Source organism: Pristiophorus japonicus, chromosome 9 (assembly GCF_044704955.1).
Source record: "Pristiophorus japonicus isolate sPriJap1 chromosome 9, sPriJap1.hap1, whole genome shotgun sequence".
Taxonomy (NCBI): Eukaryota; Metazoa; Chordata; class Chondrichthyes; family Pristiophoridae; genus Pristiophorus; species Pristiophorus japonicus.
Genome location: NC_091985.1, coordinates 210,433,182 through 210,454,360, shown reverse-complemented (window position 1 = coordinate 210,454,360; position 21,179 = coordinate 210,433,182). Strand labels below are relative to the sequence as shown.

Below are 21,179 nucleotides of genomic sequence, written 5' to 3'. Positions count from 1 at the left end.
AAATACAAATCCCCTTTTCCACATGACGAGTGTGCCTGCACTTGCACAGTACACTTCCTGGTCTGCATTCAGCCATTTTTAAACAGACAGTTGTGTGTGAGAACTTGCTTGTGAGGAGAAAAATCAGAGCTGCAATATGGGATCAGGGGACAAGGACCAAGAATTTCCTACCAGAAGAAGTCGAAGCCTTGGTTTCTGTCATTGTGGGTCGATGGCACGAGCTTCAGAACAAAGGTCAAGTTAAAATAAAGCCAAAAGAAATGAACAAATGCTGGGACAAAGTTGCAGAAGATTTCTGTGGAACAGTGACCACCCTGATGACCAGCTGGCAGTGCAGAAAGTGACAGGACCTTGGCCAAGCAATTGGTGCAAGTAATATTTTCATTTATGCACTGGAATTACAATTGTAAGCGTGACCATGTGTGTGTGCCACCCACCACAGCAGACAGACCTCTCTCTAAAAAGTTATTTTTGTCTTTGTAGAGGAAGGTGGCACATAACAGAGAGCAAAATCGAACTGGAGGAGGTCCGGCAAATCTGCACCCACTGACACCCCTGGAAGCGAGGGTCGCTGGTATGATTGGTGCTGGCTCTAGAAGGTCAACAAGCTGGGCCCAGACACCAGAGAGAGGGTAAGTCCTGCAAATTCCACAGTCTGGCTTGGTGAAATGTTGAGTACTGCACGGGTTAGCCATGCTTCAGTTCATGGGATATACTCTCGGTCAGCAACGCTTCAGTTTATGCAATATGCTTTCATTCATCGTGCTCCTTCAAATGAGCCTGCGCTGTGTGACCCTACTCATGCCACCCTGCCCTCTCTCCTGCTACTAACCCATTGTCTTGTCTGTTATATTTTGCAGAAGTTGCACCCATCCCTGAGGAAGCACAACCTGATGCCGCAGATCATTCAGACACAGAGGAGCCTGAACATGATCATGTCTTTCATGCCTAGCTTCCAGAGGAAGAGCAGGACGAGAATGAGCAGGGGGGTGAGGGGGGAGGGGGAAGCCCCCAATCGTGACACTGTCACACTGAATCTGGAGGAGGTAGTACCACCCATTGATGTGCCAGCCCCTTTCCAGACTGCTACGAGTGATGTGACATTTCATGGTGTCCCACATTGAGAGGTTGTGGGTCCCAGTGAGTTACAACAAGCCACACCCAGGATGAGGAGGGGAAGGAGAGCTCGACAGTGCTCTCCTGAAATGCAGGATGCAACAGACATGGTTCAGCTCATGGCAATGAGTAGGGAGTGCATTGATATTACCCGATCACGCCTGGAAACCATCAGTGGGGTGGGTGATGAGATAGCGGGACTGTCGGCAGAAGTAATAGCACTCTAGCGCGAAATGGGAACACTGTCGGGGCACAATAGGGAGGGAATGTCGCAGGTAGTTGATACGCTTTTGAGGCGGATTAGGGAGGGGATATCGGAGGTAGCTGCTGCAGTAAGGGAACACACCCAGGCTGTCATTGCCCCGCGGCAATTGACAGAATCAACTGCTGCCACTCCCATTCCAAACTCCAGACCAACCTCAGGCAGTGTGTCGGTTCATCCACAGGCCGAGGAAGAGCTGAAGAGACCCAAGTCGGGCCTTCCACATTGCTGTCTGTCCATCCCCACCAACAGGAAATGCACATTCCCCAAGATGCTCGAAAAAAGCAGCTTGGTACCGGCAGGAGAATGCCTGCACCACCACCTCCAGCCAAGGGTGGAGTCAACAAGGGCAAGTCTTAGAATAAGGGGGAGGAGAGATGGCTGCAGCTAAAGTTTGTTTGCTGCTGTTGTTGTTTTTATGTTATTGTTATTTAACTGATCTCAATTGAAAAGTTTTTTCTAAGTGATGTAAATTTACAAGTGATCTTAACTGAAAAGTTTAAAATTTGATACAAAAATATTTTTATTAAAGTTAAGTACAAGTGTAAACATTTTTAACGAATGTAATTCTTTTTTCAATTAAAGCAGAATCACTAACATTACTTCTTCAATTAACACAACACAACATTATGGAACATGTCCAAACAGTAAACATGGTCAATTATGAAACGTGCTGCTGAGCCTTCATGTAGCAAAGGGTTCAAGGATTAGCTGCTGATGGAAGGTTCGAGCAATAGTAAAAGGTGCACGGCACCCACCCCCACCATCATCCTGGGGGTTGAGGTACTTGCATGGTTTCCTCCACCTCCTCCTCGTATCAGCCTGTTCGTCATCATCCTCATCCCCTCTCGCCTGAGGTGGCTCTTCTACTTCCAGTTGCTGTTGCCTCATGATGGCCAAGTTGTGCAGCATGCAGCACATGACAGTGAACTGACAGACAGTCTCAGGGACATATTACAGGTAACCTCCAGAGTGATCCAGGCATCGGAAACGCTGCTTCAGTATGCCAATGGTCCTCTCAATGACGCTGCACGTTGTTATGTGGGACATGTAGTGACGCTCGGCTTCTGTCCGGGTTACGCATGGGGTGGTGGGGTGAGGGTGATCAGGCAGGTGACGAGGCCGTACCCTTTGCCCCCAGCAGCCAGCTCTGCCCTTGTGGCTGCTGCTGAAAAATGGCAGATATAGCGCTCTCACGCAGCAGGAAGCTGCTCCCTGGGCATCTGGGCAACTGCCATGATGAGCTGGGTGTTCAGTGAGTGGAACCCTTTTCTGTTCCTGTACATCACGGAATCATCCAAAGGTGCTCGCAAGACGATGTGTACAGTCAATGCAACCCTGTACCTTGGGGAAACCAGCAATCCTGGAGAAGCCCACAGCCCTGTCACGCATTGCCTGGGCGGTCATGGGAAACTTGATGTAGTCGTTCCTGCAGGCATACAGTGCAGCAGTCACCTGCTGAATGCAGATGTGTTGGATGTTGAGAGATGGAGCATACATTCCCAGTTGATGCCAGAGCCAGAGACATAGAAGGCAAGTGCTGCAGTAACCTTCACTTCGACAGGCTTCGAGGCTGCAGGTTTGCCTTGATTAATTCGCAGATCTGTTATGACCTTCCTGTTGAAAATGCAGCCTTCTGATGCAGTCTGCCTCACTCAGGTGCAGGTATGAACGCCTCTCTCTCTCTCTCTATACCCGATTTGGGTAAGGCCTCCTGGCCATCATCCGCCGTGCTCTCTGGTTCCTGATGTGATGCCGTCGTATCAATTATCTCTTCTGCATCACCATGATGCAGAAGGCTATTTCTCAGTAAGGCATTATTAATATTGCCCACATTATTTGTTTGAAATGCAATGAAAATAGTAGCACAAAGCACTCACACCTTCTTCCCTCTAAGATTGATGCCCTAGTCATGGGCCACACCCTGGTCTGCGCATGCACAACACGAGGCTCGGTTTCTACGGCGATGCAACGCTCACAAGGCAGACATTTGGGACACAAAATATACATTATAATAATGACTGGGGGCAATATTTAATATTTTTCATTGTTGCTGTGCAAAGAAATGTTTCTGTGCCATCTCCGATGCTCACCGGGCTCGAGGCACACAGGGTTGGAACATCGGCCGGCAGCATCGATCCCTTGGTCGGACACAGGAGCTTAGGGCTCGGCTTCTACCCCTCGGGCTTCTTTTGAAGCCGAGTGCCAAGCTCCTGTGTCCGGCCAAGGGAGCGATGCTGCCGGCTGGCACTCTGACCCTCGAGCCCGGTGAGAAGAGGTTCAGTGGTGAGGTGGAACTTGGTCAAAAGTCACAATTTCCATTTAGACATTCAAATAAATGTAGTTTCTCCCTTTTCACTCTCCAAAAATGAACATGTATCATGCATTCATTTTGTGTAATTAATGCCTCCTTCACTCCCTCCAAAACCTCGGCTAAAAACAATGGCGTCTTATCTGCGCCGATTTTGTTATGTGACTGATTTTGTTTAAAGCCCAGAAGGTTTTTCAGCGCGGTCCACTACACCATCTTAAAAGAAATCGTGGTTGGCCAAACTCGCTTAAATGGCAAGAAATGGTACAGCCGGCAGGTTACACCCCCAGTGACATCAAAAAATCGTAGCATTAAAAAAAAATCGTACCCAAGTGATTTACGATGGCGCAGAAACTTTGAGGAAACTTGAAGATTTGAGTTTGCTCAAAAAAAACAGGGGACGCCAAAAAAACAGCACAGAATGGTGGGGAAAATTGAGCCCCAAGTTCTGACTCTGAGCTGCCCCAGGGAGGGGGCCATGTGCGATGTCCCTGTGGGGGGCAGTATGTTCAGTATCTGGCCCTGAGCTGCCCCAGGGAGGGGGGCAGTGTGTGATGTCTCTGTGGGGGGGCAGTATGTTCAGTGTCTGACCCTGAGCTGCCCTCATTCCTCCTGCTCTAGGGGGCAGTCACTCTCCTCTCAGTCAGAGAGACAGCGCCATCTACTGGACACCGGCGGTATTTCAAGGCACATCATCTCCAGCTCCATCCCAGAGAAATCCCAAACCAATCTGCAGATTCAATTCATTTTATCAATGGTTCAAGAAAGTTTAGCTCCATTTGTTGCAGTTTTCAGTATTTGAAGAAAACCGTTTAAACAGTGAAATATGGATGCAAACAAAATCAACATGATTTTATCTGATCCTTTTCCTGTTGATTAATTGGTCAAATATCCAGAATATTAAACTCCAGTCCAGTTATAGGGGGAATCAGTATTTGCAGAAAGAAACCCCAACTGTCAGAATGGATATGATTCAGGCTGGAATAAAAGTAGAATCCAATCCTTCCTGTCACTTGTGAACTCGCTGGTGTGTCAGCAGGTTGGATGAGGTTGTGAATCCCTTCCCACACACTGAGCAGGTGAATGGTCTCTCCCCAGTGTGAACTCGCTGATGTGCCAGCAGGTTAGATGACACAGTGAATCCCTTCCCACACATGGAGCAGGTGAATGGTCTCTCCCCAGTGTGAACTCGCTGGTGAGTTAGAAGGTTGGATGAACAAGCAAATCCCTTCCCACACTCAGAACAAGTGAATGGCCTCTCCCCGGTGTGAACTCGCTGGTGTATCAGCTGGTTGGATGAACAAGTGAAGCCCTTCCCACACTTGGAGCAAGTGAACGGCCTCTCCCCAGTGTGAACTCGCTGGTGTGTCAGCAGGTTGCATTTCAAAGTGAATCCCTTCCCACACACTGAGCAGGTGAACGGCCTCTCCCCGGTGTGACTGCGCCGATGAACTTCCAGATCAGACGGGTAATTGAATCTCTTTCCACAGTCCCCACATTCCCACGGTTTATCTGTGGTGCGAGTGTCCTTGTGTCTCTCCAGGTTGGATGATAAGTTGAAGCCTCGTCCACACACAACACATGAATGGTTTCTCCCCGTTGTGAATGGTGCAATGTTTTTTCAGTCTGTGTAACTGGTTAAAGCTCTTTCCACAGGCAGTGCACTGGAACACTCTCACTCGGGTGTGTGTGTCTTGGTGCTTTTCCAGTCACACTGATGTTTGAAATCTGTTCCCACAGACAGAACAGACAAACATTTCTCCTTCAATATTCAAAGGCCGATGATATTCAGGTCCTGATGAATCGAATGATTCAGTCAGATCTTGACGTGATGTTTGGTTTGAGTTTCCTGTCTGCAAATGCTGCACTTCTAAGACCCTGGAAAAGGAGTTTACAAAAATAATTACGTCAAGTACAGGACAGAAATTCAGAACAGACAATTCTAGATTCCATGGAACATTCTTTCCTGTCTTGTTCCTCCAGAGCTGTAAATCCCTGTCCCATACACTCTCCGTACTCACTGTTCTGAAATTCAAACACATCGCACGTCTGAAGACAGCTCCACTTCCAGTTTTCACTACCAACTCTGTATGGGTTCAGTTCTACACTCACTGGTTCCCCTCCCTCCCCTGAAGGTGCTGACTCTGTCTGGGTTCAGTTCTACACTCACTGGTTCCCCTCCCTCCCCTGAAGGTGCTGACTCTGGCTGGGTTCAGTTCTACACTCACTGGTTCCGCCCCCCTCCCCTGAAGTCGGCATCTCAATGCCCAGCCCACAATTGTGACTGAATTACTGCCGATAAAAGGGAATTATTGATCTACATCACCATTAATCTATACCTATATATCCGACCAGAGTGAAGGAAGAATAGGAGGCAGCCACTGCTGACGGGGTGATTTGGAGATTAGATTTAAAGGGAGGGAGTGCGAGTGAGATTGAGCCGAGCGAGGTGGCGACTGGAGTCCAGCACGGCCGGAGAGAGGGTGATAAAGCCCCGAAGCTGCAAACACCGGTAGTTCAGGTTATTATTCCCGGTTTGCGGCATACACCAATTGTTTATGAAGCCTCCCTGTCCATCTGTCGGACTGCAAGAGCAAGATTGATTATCAAAGATGTTATCTGGCTATTATGTAGGCCCTGAGCTGGCTAAACAGAAGGTATGCTTAAAACTGCACATACGCATACAGCCACAAGATGACCACACGTTGAAGGTATGCTTAAAACTGCACGTACACAAAATGACCACTCGTTGACCTCAGGCTCAAGGGTGCAAGATAATCTAAGGTGAGTGACACTTGGAAGGAGGGAACAAATGGGTATTTGATCATGCGTTGGTACAACCAATCACGTCACTGTTAAGGTCTGTCCATGTGCTAAACCCTGTATAATTAAGGTGCAACTTGAACAGCTCGTTGGAGATCCTTTCTCAGGGGCTGAGAAGTGAGATGCTCCCCCTTCACATCTTGGAATTAAAGTAATTGAAACTTATCCAAGGTGTTCGTCTGTTGAATCCGGGCTTGTTGAGGAGAAGGGAGATTCTCCCCATCAACTGGCGTATTCGGCAGGATACAGTCTTGCTAGCCCGAAAATGATGTGGCAGCTGTTGGATTGAGTAAGTTTTCAATACCACCTACAAGTTAGAGCTGTTACACTCTTTACGGGAAAGGAGGAAACCTGTAGAAAGAACAAATAAACGAGCCACGGGGAGGACGAAGACCAAGGAATAAGTATGACTTGGGGTATGAGTCGGCTCTAACACGGTCACAACTGGGGTGCGGTACTAACGAACAAGTATCGGTCAGGAGACGCGATGGAGGTACAAGAGTAGCCCACTAAGAGAAAGGTAGCCCCTTAGCAATCTTAGAAATGGCCGGCGAATATGACTGGGGACCCGAGGGATCTATAGGGAAAATGCTAGCAGATAAAAACATGAAACTAATTGAGGGAATGATGAAAAAGGGATGGCAACGAGACGACTCACCGGAGAGGCAGGCAAAATGGTGGGAGTGCCAGCCAAGAAATAAAGGGGACCGGGCTCATAGGGTAGTATTAGCTGCGATCGGGAACAAAATAAAGAGATGGAACGAAAGGGTCAGGTAATATAGGAAAGATGTGATTGCACTGGAAAGGGTGCAGAGGAGATTTACAAGAATGTTGCCTGGACTGGAGAATTTTGGCTGTGCAGAAAGATTCGAGAGGCTGGGTCTCTTTTCTTTGGAATAGAGGAGGCCTGAGGGGAGACTTTATTGAGGTGTATAAAATTAGGTGGGGCCTAGATAGAGTGATAGGAAGATCCTGTTTCTTTTGGCAGAGAGGTCAACAACCAGAGAGCATAGGTTTAAAGTAATTGAAGGGAGGTTTAGAGGAGATGTGATAGGGATCAGAAATTGAAAATTGATTTAAGGAATAATGGATAAATAGTTATGACTGAATCAAAAGGAGAAAAGGGAAGATCATGTTTCTTTCTTACTGTTCGTGTTTTCCTTTGATGTTTCAGTAAAGTTTTAGGAAACATGTGCGATTGTTCCTTTGTTTGGCTGTGGCCCCTCCCCCTTTTCAAAGTGGCATTGGGAAATTTAATATTGGAGTTACTGAGGTTAATTAACCTATTAAAAACCAGACTTTTATTATGGCCATGATCAAATTCTGGTTGATGTAACTTGTGTGAAGAGTCTTTAGTTCTGGACACAAGGCATTTCACATTAATGATTGGTATGGTTTTAAAAAAATTCTGACCAATGTGTAACTGGGGAGAAAAGGATGAAATACTATTATGTGTAAAGATGTTTTTCTGAATGTTTATTTTGAGAATAAAAATGCAGAGACTTTACAAAAGTAACATTCTTAACTGGAGAGTTTAAACTGAAAAAGGCTGCAGGCTGAAGTCGACAATGATTAATGGTGTCTGTGTTTGTCAGCTTTCGAAACAAAGGAAGTTAACTCTTTCACAGGCAGCTGTGAACTGTTTTAACTCAGTGGGTGACACCTTTTGAATATTGGAAATCTTAATTTGAAGAGAATCACCAGAGATTCTGTGCGTTATTTTGTTTTAAGTAGATGACCATCGGAAAGAAGCGATGTTGTTTAAAGGGGTTAGTGGATTATTCCTGAGGGGTCAGGAGGGCACACCACTGTAACCGACTACATCCGAGAATAAATCTCAGAAGTGGGATTCGTCCTCTCCAGGGGAATGAGAAAGAAGGGGTGCCTAATGGGATACCTCCACCTAATCAGGTACAGTATGATCCAAAGGGAAGTGGACAGGACACGGGAGCTGGAAAAATCTCCTCGGGTCCCAGATTTGGAACTACCTCCTGTCCACAGACATACCTCGCAAACCCCGCCACTCTCACAAAGTAGTAAGAGACATATCGTGAATGGTAGAAGTAAGGACAGATGAGGGTATAGGATAGGGGTACATTTACAGTGGCATGGTAATCATACCACTATAACTGTCCATTATATCAAGGACGGGAGCGCAGTTGTACAAGCAGTAGAGTTTTAAAAAAGACTCATCCAAAGGCTCCTTCTCCAACGAATAAACAGATTTGTGGGAAAAGCGAATTGTTCGTCATAAACACATCCCAGGGCCAACGGTAATCTCAACTCAGGTGATATTGTACCATGATGTGCATCACAAAGTGGTACCTGTAATATTGAATCTTTGAACCCAGACCTATTGTTGAGTGTTAATTTTAAATACTCCATACAATAGGCGTCACGAATAGGATCTGAAGCGGGCGGCGGACACCGGATGATGGAAGCCATGTCAAAGGCGTGAATACGTTTAAATTACCATGCAGTTAGGACAAAGGGCAGAAATCTGTCTGATGTCAGTTGCCTGAGAGATCCGAATCTGCAGGTCTGGCCGAGACTTCAAGTAGTTAGCGGAAGATCCCAGGTGAAACAATTGCAATCGGTTATATAGAAGCGTGTCTGTGTAACGTTACGATTGATAATTGATAAGTTTGCAAGTAACGGTCTCACTCGTGAGGAATAAGTAAGGGACGTACTGCTGACAACCTATAGCCATGGGAAGTGAGAAACACGAGTGGGGACCAGGGATCCCTGACACGTTACCTAGCAGACAAAAATTGAAAACTTATTGAAATAATGATTAAACAAAATTGGAACCAGATGACCCACCCGCTGAACAAAGAAAATGGTGGGAGTCGGAAAAGAAACAAAAAGGAGGAAACCCTCGTTTTAATCACTCACGCGTATTATCAATTAAGTAAATGGACCAGGCTATTGACGGAGAAAATGATGAAATAAACTGATAGTAGATGTGATGAAGACAGCATCCATCAGGACACATAAAAAGGAACAACTGCCAGCAGTCCCCATCAATTAGAAACAGTGGGGGACACCCGAAGACTGTTATAACTGCAACAGACTGACAAACATGGTGGAAATGTAGAGAGAGAGGCTCTTTGTAATGCAAGAAATGAGGGGTCGAAGTTAGTTGCTCCGGTGACTTTTTTTTTTTAAAAAGCAGGAAGCAATTCTAAAAGGAGATATTTAGTGGGAATCCAAACCATGAAGTGTAGGCATATAGCAACAAAAAGTGCTAAAAACTAGAGGCAACAGATTATAAAACAAACATTAAATGGTACGACACTGAAAAGTGTAGAGGAACAAAGGGGCCTTGGAGTATAGGTCCACAAACCCCTGAAGCAAGCAGGCTAGGTAGATAAGGTGATTAAAGAAGGCATATGGAATACTTGCCTTTATTAGTCGAGGTATGGAATACAGGAGCAGAGACGTCAGACTTGAACTGTAGAAAACTCTAGTTGGGTTACCACATTACAGGAAAGGGATGGGTAGATATGCCGCCCCGGATTTTAATGAAATTAAGGGCGACCCCAAACCGGACCACCGGACTCGCGCCATTCAAACTAATGACAAGAAGGGCAATGAGATTACCTGAGGTTCTAGTGACGGGGAGTGATGGCGTCGGACCCTACCGGGACCCAGTAAGGAGATTTGTGATGGAATTATGTAAACAATTACATGATCTGAAGGCACATGCCAGGGATCAGCAAGTGATCAAGGACTTGGAAACTGGCACCAAGGAACAAAAGGCTCAGATACTACAGGTTGGGAGCAAGGTAATGGTAAAAATAAACCCCAAAAAGCCAGGATTCTCACCAAAATGGACAGGCCCTCACCAGGTAATAATGGTAAGCGATGTGTGCGTGGCAATAGATGGAACCGGACGGTGGAAACATTGGACAGTTAGAACATTGTGTAACATGAGACCCTAACTGACCGGTGACATGTTGTGTTTTATCGGACCTTAGTCCTAGTAGGAGGAATAATGGGTAACCCCATCTTATACCACGACCCAGCAGTAAGTTGCCCAGACAGCTATCAAGGAAATATTTCCACTACAAACTCAATCTTTTGCGGAAAATGCCAAAGGGGGCGACTTGAAGTGGAATGGACAAGCCTGGATAAAGGACACTCATGGCAGAACCAATCATGGACATGCATGAATAGCATGAATGCAAGGAAATCCATGCAAGTGTGTGTGGGTAAGATGTAACCTCACCAGGGAGGCAGAGGGGACTACCCCCATACCCATCAGGGAATCACAATGCGGTAATGGTTCCTTATAGGGAATGTTCGTGTGTAAGATAGAGATCCCAACCACCACAAAAGCCCCAACACAACGACCCCAGAACCCCCAAGATGCCCAAACATGACACGGGGCAAGCGGAGGGTTAGTAATAAAAAGAACTAAAGACAAAATCCATTTCAGGGTACGCCAAAGGGTAATTACGGTATTATTAAATCTAACGAACATAACTGTTCCACTGTTTTGCGGTAAGAAAACTATAAGCTTATATAAAAACCTAACCCCCCATGAGCCCTCGAGGGGCCTGAATCCAAGTTATGAAGTTCAGCATAAAAAAGCTGAACAAAAACGGGAAAGGCGGGAGGAGAAAGAGGGGAATATTAGAAATGGTGGGAGCAGGATATGCGGTGGGTGTTGCGACAGTTAATACAATAGATCTTCAAACAATAGAAGAGCAGGTCATCACCCTCACACAGACCTTAAAAGGACTGCTGGAAAGGGGAGATGATAAGAAAATGCAGGCCCAGCTAGGGGATGGGGTGGAATGGGAAATGCGACAGGTTGCCCATACATTGCGGGACCATGCAAAAACAACAAATTTGGTAAACCAGGCTGGACAAACTATGAGTAAAAGAATGGCAGCCGAGATAGTTTGTGCAGGATATGGGGCTTGAATGCTCAATGCGGTAGAACATAACCTAGAACAACTCCAGAATGGAGGAGTGCCGGATTGGATAATCAATGATGTATTTGCTGAATGGGCAAGAATGATACCCAAGCCTGTGAGGCCCGGAGGAATAGCCATGCCTGGGTCCCTTAGAACAGGTGTGTAACCTGACATCAGAATATAATAGGGTTTGTGTTATCAATACCACAATACGACGTGACAAAGGGAAACACATTGTACCAAGTAAGCAATGTAGAAGAAATAAGGAATCAGACCCGTGTGAGGTATCACAAATTGCACCAGTACATAATTAAAAAGGGAAACAATACCAAAGGTATCTATATTAATGATTGTTTTAAGAATAATCAAGTTGTTTTATGCTGAGAGCACCCAGACCTCGATAACAACGACTGTGGATATGGCCAAACAGAAGGATGTGTGTTGAGTGTCACACCGCTAACACTGGACTCTGAAACGACCTCAGCCTCACTAGAAAAGAGAGGATGGTGTGTGAGCACCACGGCAGTCAACATGACTGTGGGGGGAGTTACCCACTGCCCTATCACGACCAACGACTTCTGTTTTGTGCCAAAATTCGTCGTCGATATTCAGGGAGATATCATATATACGGAATTGAAAGGAGAGTCCGTCAATGGGACGGCGGTGGACACTATCAAAGCAGGGTATAAAGGTTTCGAGGAACCACAAGGACGACATATACCCAGACTTAGTGAAGAACAAACTAAGTTGGAACAGGACATCCATGAACAACGGCAGAAGTACATCATCCTGATGAAGAAGATTGACAAACTCCAGAAGGACACTAAAGAAATGTTGGCAAACCAACCCTGGTATGCCAGGCTTTGGAACTTTGGACTAAACGTGCAGGTACACCCCTGGATAAGAATAATAACCCATGTATTGGTGATTGTGCAATGTGTGGTTTTAATGGTTGAATTATGTTGGAGATGTAAACGACTGGCGAGGAAAGCTATAGCTCAGGCCCCCATAAAAGCCTTAGAAGAAACTAAACCTTTATTATCTAAGGAAAAATCTGTAAAACAGGTAAGTGGTGTGTAAAGGAAGAGATACGAGAAGCCATCCGTAAGCAAGGGCTTGGCCACCCAGACGGACGGATTAAGCTGACAATATCACTTCCCCTTTGGATGAAATAATGAGGGGATGGCACATTGGCCTATCTTGGAGTATATAGCCAAGGGCCAAAAAGGGGGATTGCAAGAGCAAGATTGATTATCAAAGATGTTTTCTGGCTATTATGTAGGCCCTGAGCTGGCTAAACAGAAGGTATGCTTAAAACTGCACATACATGTAGAGCCACAAGATGACCACTTGTTGAAGGTATGCTTAAAACTGCACATACACAAGATGGCCACTCAAGGGAGCAATATAATATAAGGCGAGTGACACTTGGAAGGAGGGAACAAATGGGTATTTGATCATGCGTTGGTACAACCAATCACGTCACTGTTAAGGTCTGTCCATGTGCTAAACCCTGCATAATTAAGGTGCAATTTGAACAACTCATTGGAGATCCTTTCTCAGGGGCTGAGAAGTGAGATGCTCCCCCTTCACATGTTGGAATTAAAGTCATTGAAACTTATCCAAGGTGTTCGTATGTTGAATCCGGGCTTGTTAAGAGAGAAGAAGGGCGATTCTCCCCATCACGGACCATTAGTGCCCTCTGCTCCACCGGCCCGCAACCACCTCTCCTGCTGCAGATAATCCACCGACAGCAACTCAAATATTCATTTCAAAACTAAAATCCGAGGTTCCTATTTGTTTCATGCTGTCTTGTAGCTAATTACATCTGGAGAGAGCAGAGTGGGAAGGCTGAAGGGATTTGCAGTGATCAGGATCAAACTGCAACCGGAGCGAGTGTGTGCCGATGTAAACAATAAATTGAGCAGAAAAGGACCTGTTTGATGGGACAATGTAGAGGGAGCTTACCTCTGTATTTGAAACTGAAACTATATAGAAATTATATCTCTAAGTTGAAACTGGCACAGGACAAAATGTGGAGAGCTCCAGTTCATACAATCACAGGACAGAGAGTGGAGAGCATCAGTTCATACAATCACAGAACAGAGAGTGGAGAGCATCAGTTCATACAATCACAGGACAGAGAGTGGAGAGCTCCAGTTTGGACAATCACAGGACAGAGAGTGGAGAGCATCAGTTCATACAATCACAGGACAGAGAGTGGAGAGCACCAGTTCATACAATCACAGGACAGAGAGTGGATCACCAGTTCATACAATCACAGGACAGAGAGTGGAGAGCACCAGTTCATACAATCACAGGACAGAGAGTGGAGAGCACCAGTTCATACAATCACAGGACAGAGAGTGGAGAGCACCAGTTCATACAATCACAGGACAGAGAGTGGAGAGCACCAGTTCATACAATCACAGGACAGAGAGTGGAGAGCACCAGTTCATACAATCACAGGACAGAGAGTGGGGAGCATCAGTTCATACAATCACAGGACAGAAGTTGGATCAATGGTCTTTGGAATGATTACTTCTCATTGTGCCTTTTGATCTACCCGAGAATTGATTTACTGATTTAATGAGACAGCTCGAGACTGATTTAACTTTTCAATTATTCAAATTCTGATTTTAAGTTTACTTATAATTAATCTATATATTAATCAATTTTGTTTCAATATAATTGATCTTGATTATACTGATTGTACTATTGTAGAATCCCTATTGTAGTATTCCCTATTCACTGTGTAAACTGAGTTTTTTCCCCCAGTGACTAATTGCTGCCATTTTGGCTGCCGCTTTGGACCCGAGCCATTCCCTTCTATTTCCACTTCCTTCTCCTGCCACCGTCCCAGGCTCGACTCACTTTGAGACAAGCCTGCAGCTTCCCTCTGTGCCTCTCTTGGCATCTGCCGAAGGGCCCACCGAGGCACTCGTCGCTGTCTCCTCACGAGCAACAGCCCCAACTGTCCCATCCTCCTCTCACCGACCTTGCCCCAGCTTGCCTGGGGGGGGGGGGGGGGGGGGGGGGTAGGGGCTAACCTTGCCAATTTCCTCCCATCTAACTCATCCCTCCAATCCCTGACCCTGTGGATGCTGGCAGTGGGTCAGCCATCATCGATCCTCTCTGCATCTCCTTGCAGAATGTCCGTTCACTTGCGGACAAGGCCCTTGCCATCCATGAGCTTATTGTGGATGATAGACATCATGGCCCTGACGGAAAGTTGGCTGAGGGATGATGGCACATTACCTTTAAAGGAAGCCACCCCTCCCGGCTATACCTTCCATCACTTGCCCCGCCCAGACCGCCGTGGTGGTGGTGTGGTTCATCATCAAATCACACCTTGGTCTGTCCCCCTACTCCTCCGGCACTTTCTCCTCCTTTGAACATCTCACCTTATTTAAAATTCTTGTTCTCCACCACCATCCCAAGTATGATTAAAATGTTATCGCGGATATATCCTCACTGCTCTCCTCCCTCAGCCTCTGCACCGAGTGACTTCTCATCCTCGGTGATTTCAACATCCATCTCAATTCATCAAGCTCTCTCTCCTCTGAGTTCACTACCCTCCTGTCCTCCCTTAATCTCTCCCTCCATGTGAACTCCTCAACCCATACTCACGGCCTCCCCCTTGACCTTGCCATTTCTCGTGGCCTCGATATTCCTACTGTGTCAATTACAGATAAGGCCATCTCTGACCATTACCTTGTATCGCTCTCCACCCACATCCCCCTTCCCCCACCCAAATCTACTTCCTTCTGCATCCTCCCCTGGAAAAAAACTCTCTCCAAACTCTCTTATAGCTGCACTTATCAACTCCAAACTGTCCAGCCTTTGGCCCTCCTTTCACCATGACATTTCTGCAGCCATCAATCTGCTCACCCACACCTCACTACCATCTTTGATGCCCTAGTCCCTATTATTACTCTCTCTCACCCCGGCTGTTCCCCCCGGTACAGTCCTTATCTTCACTCCCTCAAGTCCAAGGGGCACAGACCTGAACGGATGTGGTGGACAAGTGGTTTAATCATTCACCTCCAGATCTGGCTGGACCACATAAAGCATTATCGGGTCCTACTCTTGTCTGTAAAAACTGCTCACTGTTTTAGGATCATTCTGAAATGCAGCGCTAATCCCCGGCTACTATTCTCTGCTGCTAACCGTCTCTTTAAACCCCTCTCTCCTGTCTCCACCACACTCACCTCCAACAATTGTGAGGAGCTCATGGACCTATTTGCCTCAAAGATTGAGACCATCCGATCGTCTGCCTCTTCCAGTTGTTCCCTTCCTTCCCCGAGCCCACGGGGGCAAAGTTCCTGCCTTAGTTCTAAACTCGCATCTTTCTCTAGTTTCTCTCTGATCTCCCCTCTTGACCTCTCCACGCTCATCTTGTCCATGAGACCCACTTCCTGCTCCCTTGACCCCATTCCCAATAAACTGCTGCCCACACAACTTCCTTTTCTAGCTCCCATGTTATCTGACATTGTTAACGGTTCTCTCTCCTCAGGTACTGTCCCCTTCATGGTCGACAGAGCAGTAGTGAAAGCCACCCTCCTATATACTTTAGAGACAGACAGCAGGCACCTCAAGGCACTGGAGAAATACCAACGTTGCCTGCGCAAGATCCTACAAATCCATTGGCAGGAAAGACGCACCAACGTCAGTGTTCTCACTCAGGTCAACATCCCCAGCATCGAGGCATTGACCACACTCAATCAGCTCCGACGGATGGGCCACATTGTCCGCATGGCCGATACTGGACTCCGAAACAAGCACTCTACTCAGAGCTTCGACACGGCAAGCGAGCCCCAGGTGGGCAGAGGAAACACTGCAAGGGCACCCTCAAAATTTCCTTGAAAAAGTGCAACATCCCCACTGACAACTGGGAATCCCTAGCCGAAGACCACTCAAAGTGGAGGAGAAGCATCCGGGAAGGCGCCGAACACAGAGTCTCTTCTCCCAGAGCACACGGAAGACAAGCGCAAACAGCAGAAGGAGCGCACGGCAACCCAAGCAATCCACCCACCCGTCCCTTTAGCCAACGTCCATTCAACCACCATCTGTCCCACCTGTGACAGAGACTGTAGGTCCCGCATTGGACTATCAGTCACCCGAGAACTCATTAATGTGGAAGCAAGTCATCCTCGACTCCGAGGGACTGCCAAAGAACTGTCCACCTCTCCTTCAAATCTGCAGTCATCACCCCTCTCTTCAAAAACAACCTGACTCCACTGTGCTGGTTAGCTACCGCCCCATCTCTAACTCCCTTTCTTCAAAGTCGTTGAATGTGTTGTCTCCTCCCAAATTCATGCCCATCTTTCCCAGAACTCCTCGTTTGAATCCCTTCAATCTGATTTCCGCCCTTGCCACAGTACTGAAATTGCTCTAATCAAAGTCACAAATGACAGTCTTTGTGACTGTGACAAAGGTAAATTATCCCTCCTCATCCTGTCTGCAGCCTTTGACACAGTTGACCACTCCATCCTCCTCCAACATCGTCCAGCTGGGTGTGATTGCACTCGACTGGTTCTATTCCTATCTATCTCATCATAACCAGAAAATCTCCTGCAATGGCTTCTCTTCCCGCCCCCGCATCAGTACCTCTGATGTCCCCCAAGGATCTATCCTTGGTCCCTCCTATTTCTCATCTATATGCTGCCCCTTGGCGATGTCATCCGAAAACACGGAGTCAGGTTCCACGTGTACGCTGATGACACCCAGCTCTACCTCTCCACCACTTCTCTCGACCCCTCCATGGTCTCTAAATTGTCAGACTGCTTGTCCAACATCCAGTACTGGATGAGCAGAAATGTTCTTCAATTAAATATTGTGAAGACCGAAGCCATTGTCTATGGTCCACACCATAAACTGCGTTCCCCAGCCACCGACACCATCCCTCTCCCTAGCATCTGCCTGAGGCTAAACCAGACTGTTCGCATCCTAGGCATCATATTTGACCTTGAAATTAGCTTCTGGCAACATATCTGCAGCATATTTAAATCCATCTATTTCCACCTCTAATATTGCCTGCATCTGCCCCGGTCTCAGCTCATCTGCTGCTGAAACCCTCATCCATGCCTTCGTTACCTCTAGACTGGACTACTCCAACGCACTCCTGAATGGTCTCCCACATTCTACCCTACGTAATCTTGAGGTAATCCACAACTCGACTGCCCGTGTTTTAATTTGTATCAAGTCTCCGATCACTCATCACCTCTTTGCTCATGACCGACATTGGTTAAGCAACGCCTCGATTTCAAAATTCTCATCCTTGTTTAAAAATCCCTCCATGGCCTCATCCCTCCCTATCTCTAATCTCTTTCAGCCTCACAACACCATTCCTCAAAATCTGCCCTCTTGAGCATTCCTGATTAGAACTGTTCAACCATCGGCGGACATGCCTTCAGCTGCCTGGGCCCTAAGCTCTGGAACTCCCTCCCTAAACCTCTCCATCTCTGGACATTTCTTATCTCCTTTAAGACTCTCCATAAAACCTCCCTCTTTGACCAAGCTTTTAGTCATCTGCTGTAATTTGTTGTTATGTAGCTCAGTGCCAAATTAATTTTTGTCTTATATCACAATTGTGAAGCACCTTGGGACATTTTACTACATTAAAAGCACTATATAAATAAAAGTTGTTGTTGTTGATAGCAATGGGAGCTCGTACAACCGGAGCTCCAATTATTATCAATGCGAATACTAGATGTTCATTGATGGTCCAGGCCCACATGATCCCAGGATACGAATACATACCTGGAAGTAATGTTCCTGTACGCTGCACTGCGAAACTAGGACTCCGACCACAATCCTATGTTCCTCCAGGACCACCAGGTAATTTTGTTAAAAAAATTCCTGTCGGGGGCGTTCACCCAAAGGAAGCCTCCAACCACAATTTACGCCCCAAAGAATGTGTTTAATTTCTCTGCCATTTCTTTATTCCCCAATATAATTTCTTCTGCCTCAGCCTGTAGGGGACCCACATTTACTTTTGTTAATCTTTTCCTTTTAAACATACGTATAGAAGCTTTTACAGTCTGTTTTTATGTCTGTCGCTAGTTTACTCTTATATTCTATTTTCCCTTTCTTTATCAGTTTCTTGGTCCTCCTTTGCTGAATTCTAAAATGCTCCCAATCCCCAGGCTTACTGCTCTTTTGGCAACATTATAACCCTGTTCCTTTGATCTAAAACTATCTTTAACTTCTCTCGTTAGCCACGATTGACCACCTTTCCTGTGGGGTTTGTGTGCCTCAAAGAAATGAATGTTTGTTGTAAATTATGTATTAATTCTTGAATGCGCACCATTGCTTATCTACCTTCATGCCTTTTAATGTAGTTTCCCAATCTACCTTAACCAACTCGCCCCTCATACCTAAAAAGATTGTTTGCTTAAATTTAAGATCCCAGTTTTGGATTTAACGAAATCACTTTCAAACTTAATGTAACATTCCATCATATTATGGTCATTCTTCCGTTACCAGCATGTCCCATGTACAAATAAACAAAATAAACAAGACTCACTGTTAAAAGTTGTTGCTGTTAATAATCACAAATCACTTTTTACAAATCACTCCATGGCCTCGCCCCTCCCGATCTCTGGAATCTGTTGCAGCCCACAAGATGTCTGCGCTCCTCAAATTCTGCCCTTCTGACCATCCCTGATTATAATCGCTCCACCATCGGTGTCCGGCCCTTCAGCTGCCTGGGCCCCGAGCTCTGGAACTCCCTCCCTAAACCTCTCCGCCTCTTTCCTACTTTCAGACTCTCCTTAAAACCTACCTCTTTGACGTAGCTTTTGGTCATCTGCCGCAATTTCTGCTTCTGTGGCTCGGTGACAAATGTATGTGTTGTGTCCTGTAACACTGCTGTGAAGCGCCTTGGGACGTTTAAGACGCTCTATAAAGAAAAATTATTAATAATACTGTCGGAGTGAGGGATTGACTGAGCTGCGAGTCCGGCACAGGCGCACTGCGAGCAGTCCCGCCCCTCAGCACCGACGCAATTTGTGACGTCACAGGCGATGTGGGCGGGGCTATGACGTTTCCTGGTAACGGTTGAACGGCCGGAATTTTTGAAATCAGGAGCCACGTGACCCACGAGCTGCCCAGCGCTCCTTCATCACAGTGGGCGGGGCTCTGCGGTGCTGCCGGCTCCTATTAGTGAGGGTGGTTGGCAATCCGTTTCGTGCAGCCAATAGACGGCCGGGAATTCGCTGAAGGTCATTAATTTATGCAGGAAGTCGCCCTGTCGCCGCAGTGCGCATGCTCGGTGCAGTCCTCCCCACCCCCAATCCCCGGATGCCGCGCAGTTTGCTGGAACCAGCAGTTGGACAATGTAGGGAACAGGGGGCAGCAGGGAACCGGACTGATGGTGGGCGGCTGGGGCCGGGGAGCGTGCGGTGAATCTATGAGGGAAAACACCGAACTGAACACACAGCCCCGGAGCTCAGGGTTTGGGGACATGCGGGAGATAGACTGAAACTTCCAGTGAGCTCAGACAGTGTGTAACCCGTGGGCCCAGTGAGCTCAGACAGTGTGTAACCCGGGGGCCCAGTGAGATCAGACAGTGTGTAACCCGGGGGCCCAGTGAGATCAGACAGTGTGTAACCCCGGGACCCAGTGAGATCAGACAGTGTGTAACCCGGGGGCCCAGTGAGATCAGACACTGTGTAACCAGGAGCCCAGTGAAATCAGACAGTGTGTAACCAGGAGCCCAGTGAGATCAGATAGTGTGTAACCCGGGGGCCCGGTGAGATCAGACACTGTGTAACCCGGGGGCCCAGTGAGATCAGACACTGTGTAACCAGGAGCCCAGTGAAATCAGACAGTGTGTAACCCAGGGGCCCAGTGAGATCAGATAGTGTGTAACCCGGGGGCCCAGTGAGATCAGACACTGTGTAACCCGGGGGCTCGGTGAGATCAGACACTGTGTAACCAGGAGCCCAGTGAAATCAGACAGTGTGTAACCCAGGGGCCAAGTGAGATCAGATAGTGTGTAACCCGGTGGCCCAGTGAGATCAGACAGTGTGTAACCCGGGGGCCCAGTGAGATCAGACAGTGTGTAACCTGGGGGCCCAGTGAGATCAGACAGCGTATAACCCGGGGGCCCAGTGAGATCAGACAGTGTGTAACCCGGGGAAAATTCTGGTGATTTTCTGTAAGTCCAGATGGGCGGGACAGGAATCTTGAGGAATAGGATAAAATCAAACAGAAATACTGGACATATACTTTTCTGAAACATTGGAAAAACACTTTACATTCCACTTCACAACATTAATATTCTTCTAATTTTCTGCCCTGCCATAATTAGATCTCCCGGTGAATGGCGGAGTGATTGAGAAAGTTCCACAGCTGGAAGGAAACAGGGATTGTGGACTGAGGAACAACAGCAGGTGAACCAGCACAGGATTGTGAGATCACCAACCAGGGAGCCCCTTCCGATTGAAAGTGCTTCAATAGATCGACTGGGGAGAAAGGTAAGAGAAATGCCATTTACTCAGATACACACCGGTCCTGTAGACAGTACACACAGGTTATAAGGTTGTGAATGTTTAAAAATGTATAGAGACATTGAAGTTGAGAACGTGGGAATTGTATAGGGACAGTATAAGCTAACAAACAATTCATGGAGGAATAGCCATGACATCTCAGACTCGAGACTGCGAAATGTTACAACACTAACACATATTGAAACAAAACCCACAGCTTGCAGAAAAACCTCAAGGTCTTATTAAAT

At 46.8% G+C, this 21,179-nt stretch overlaps 1 protein-coding gene and 1 long non-coding RNA gene across 2 annotated transcripts in view; one reads left to right on the top strand and one right to left on the bottom strand.

The window, feature by feature from the left end:
- Positions 1–21,179, top strand: part of LOC139273605 (zinc finger protein 850-like) — a 160,907-nt gene that overhangs the window by 127,133 nt on the left and 12,595 nt on the right. The window lies entirely within an intron of this gene.
- On the bottom strand, positions 1,884–19,431 carry LOC139273612 (uncharacterized). The gene is made up of 2 exons (XR_011595250.1): positions 19,224–19,431; positions 1,884–5,567 (listed from the first exon to the last, which is right to left on the bottom strand). It is a non-coding gene; the product is annotated as an uncharacterized lncRNA (long non-coding RNA).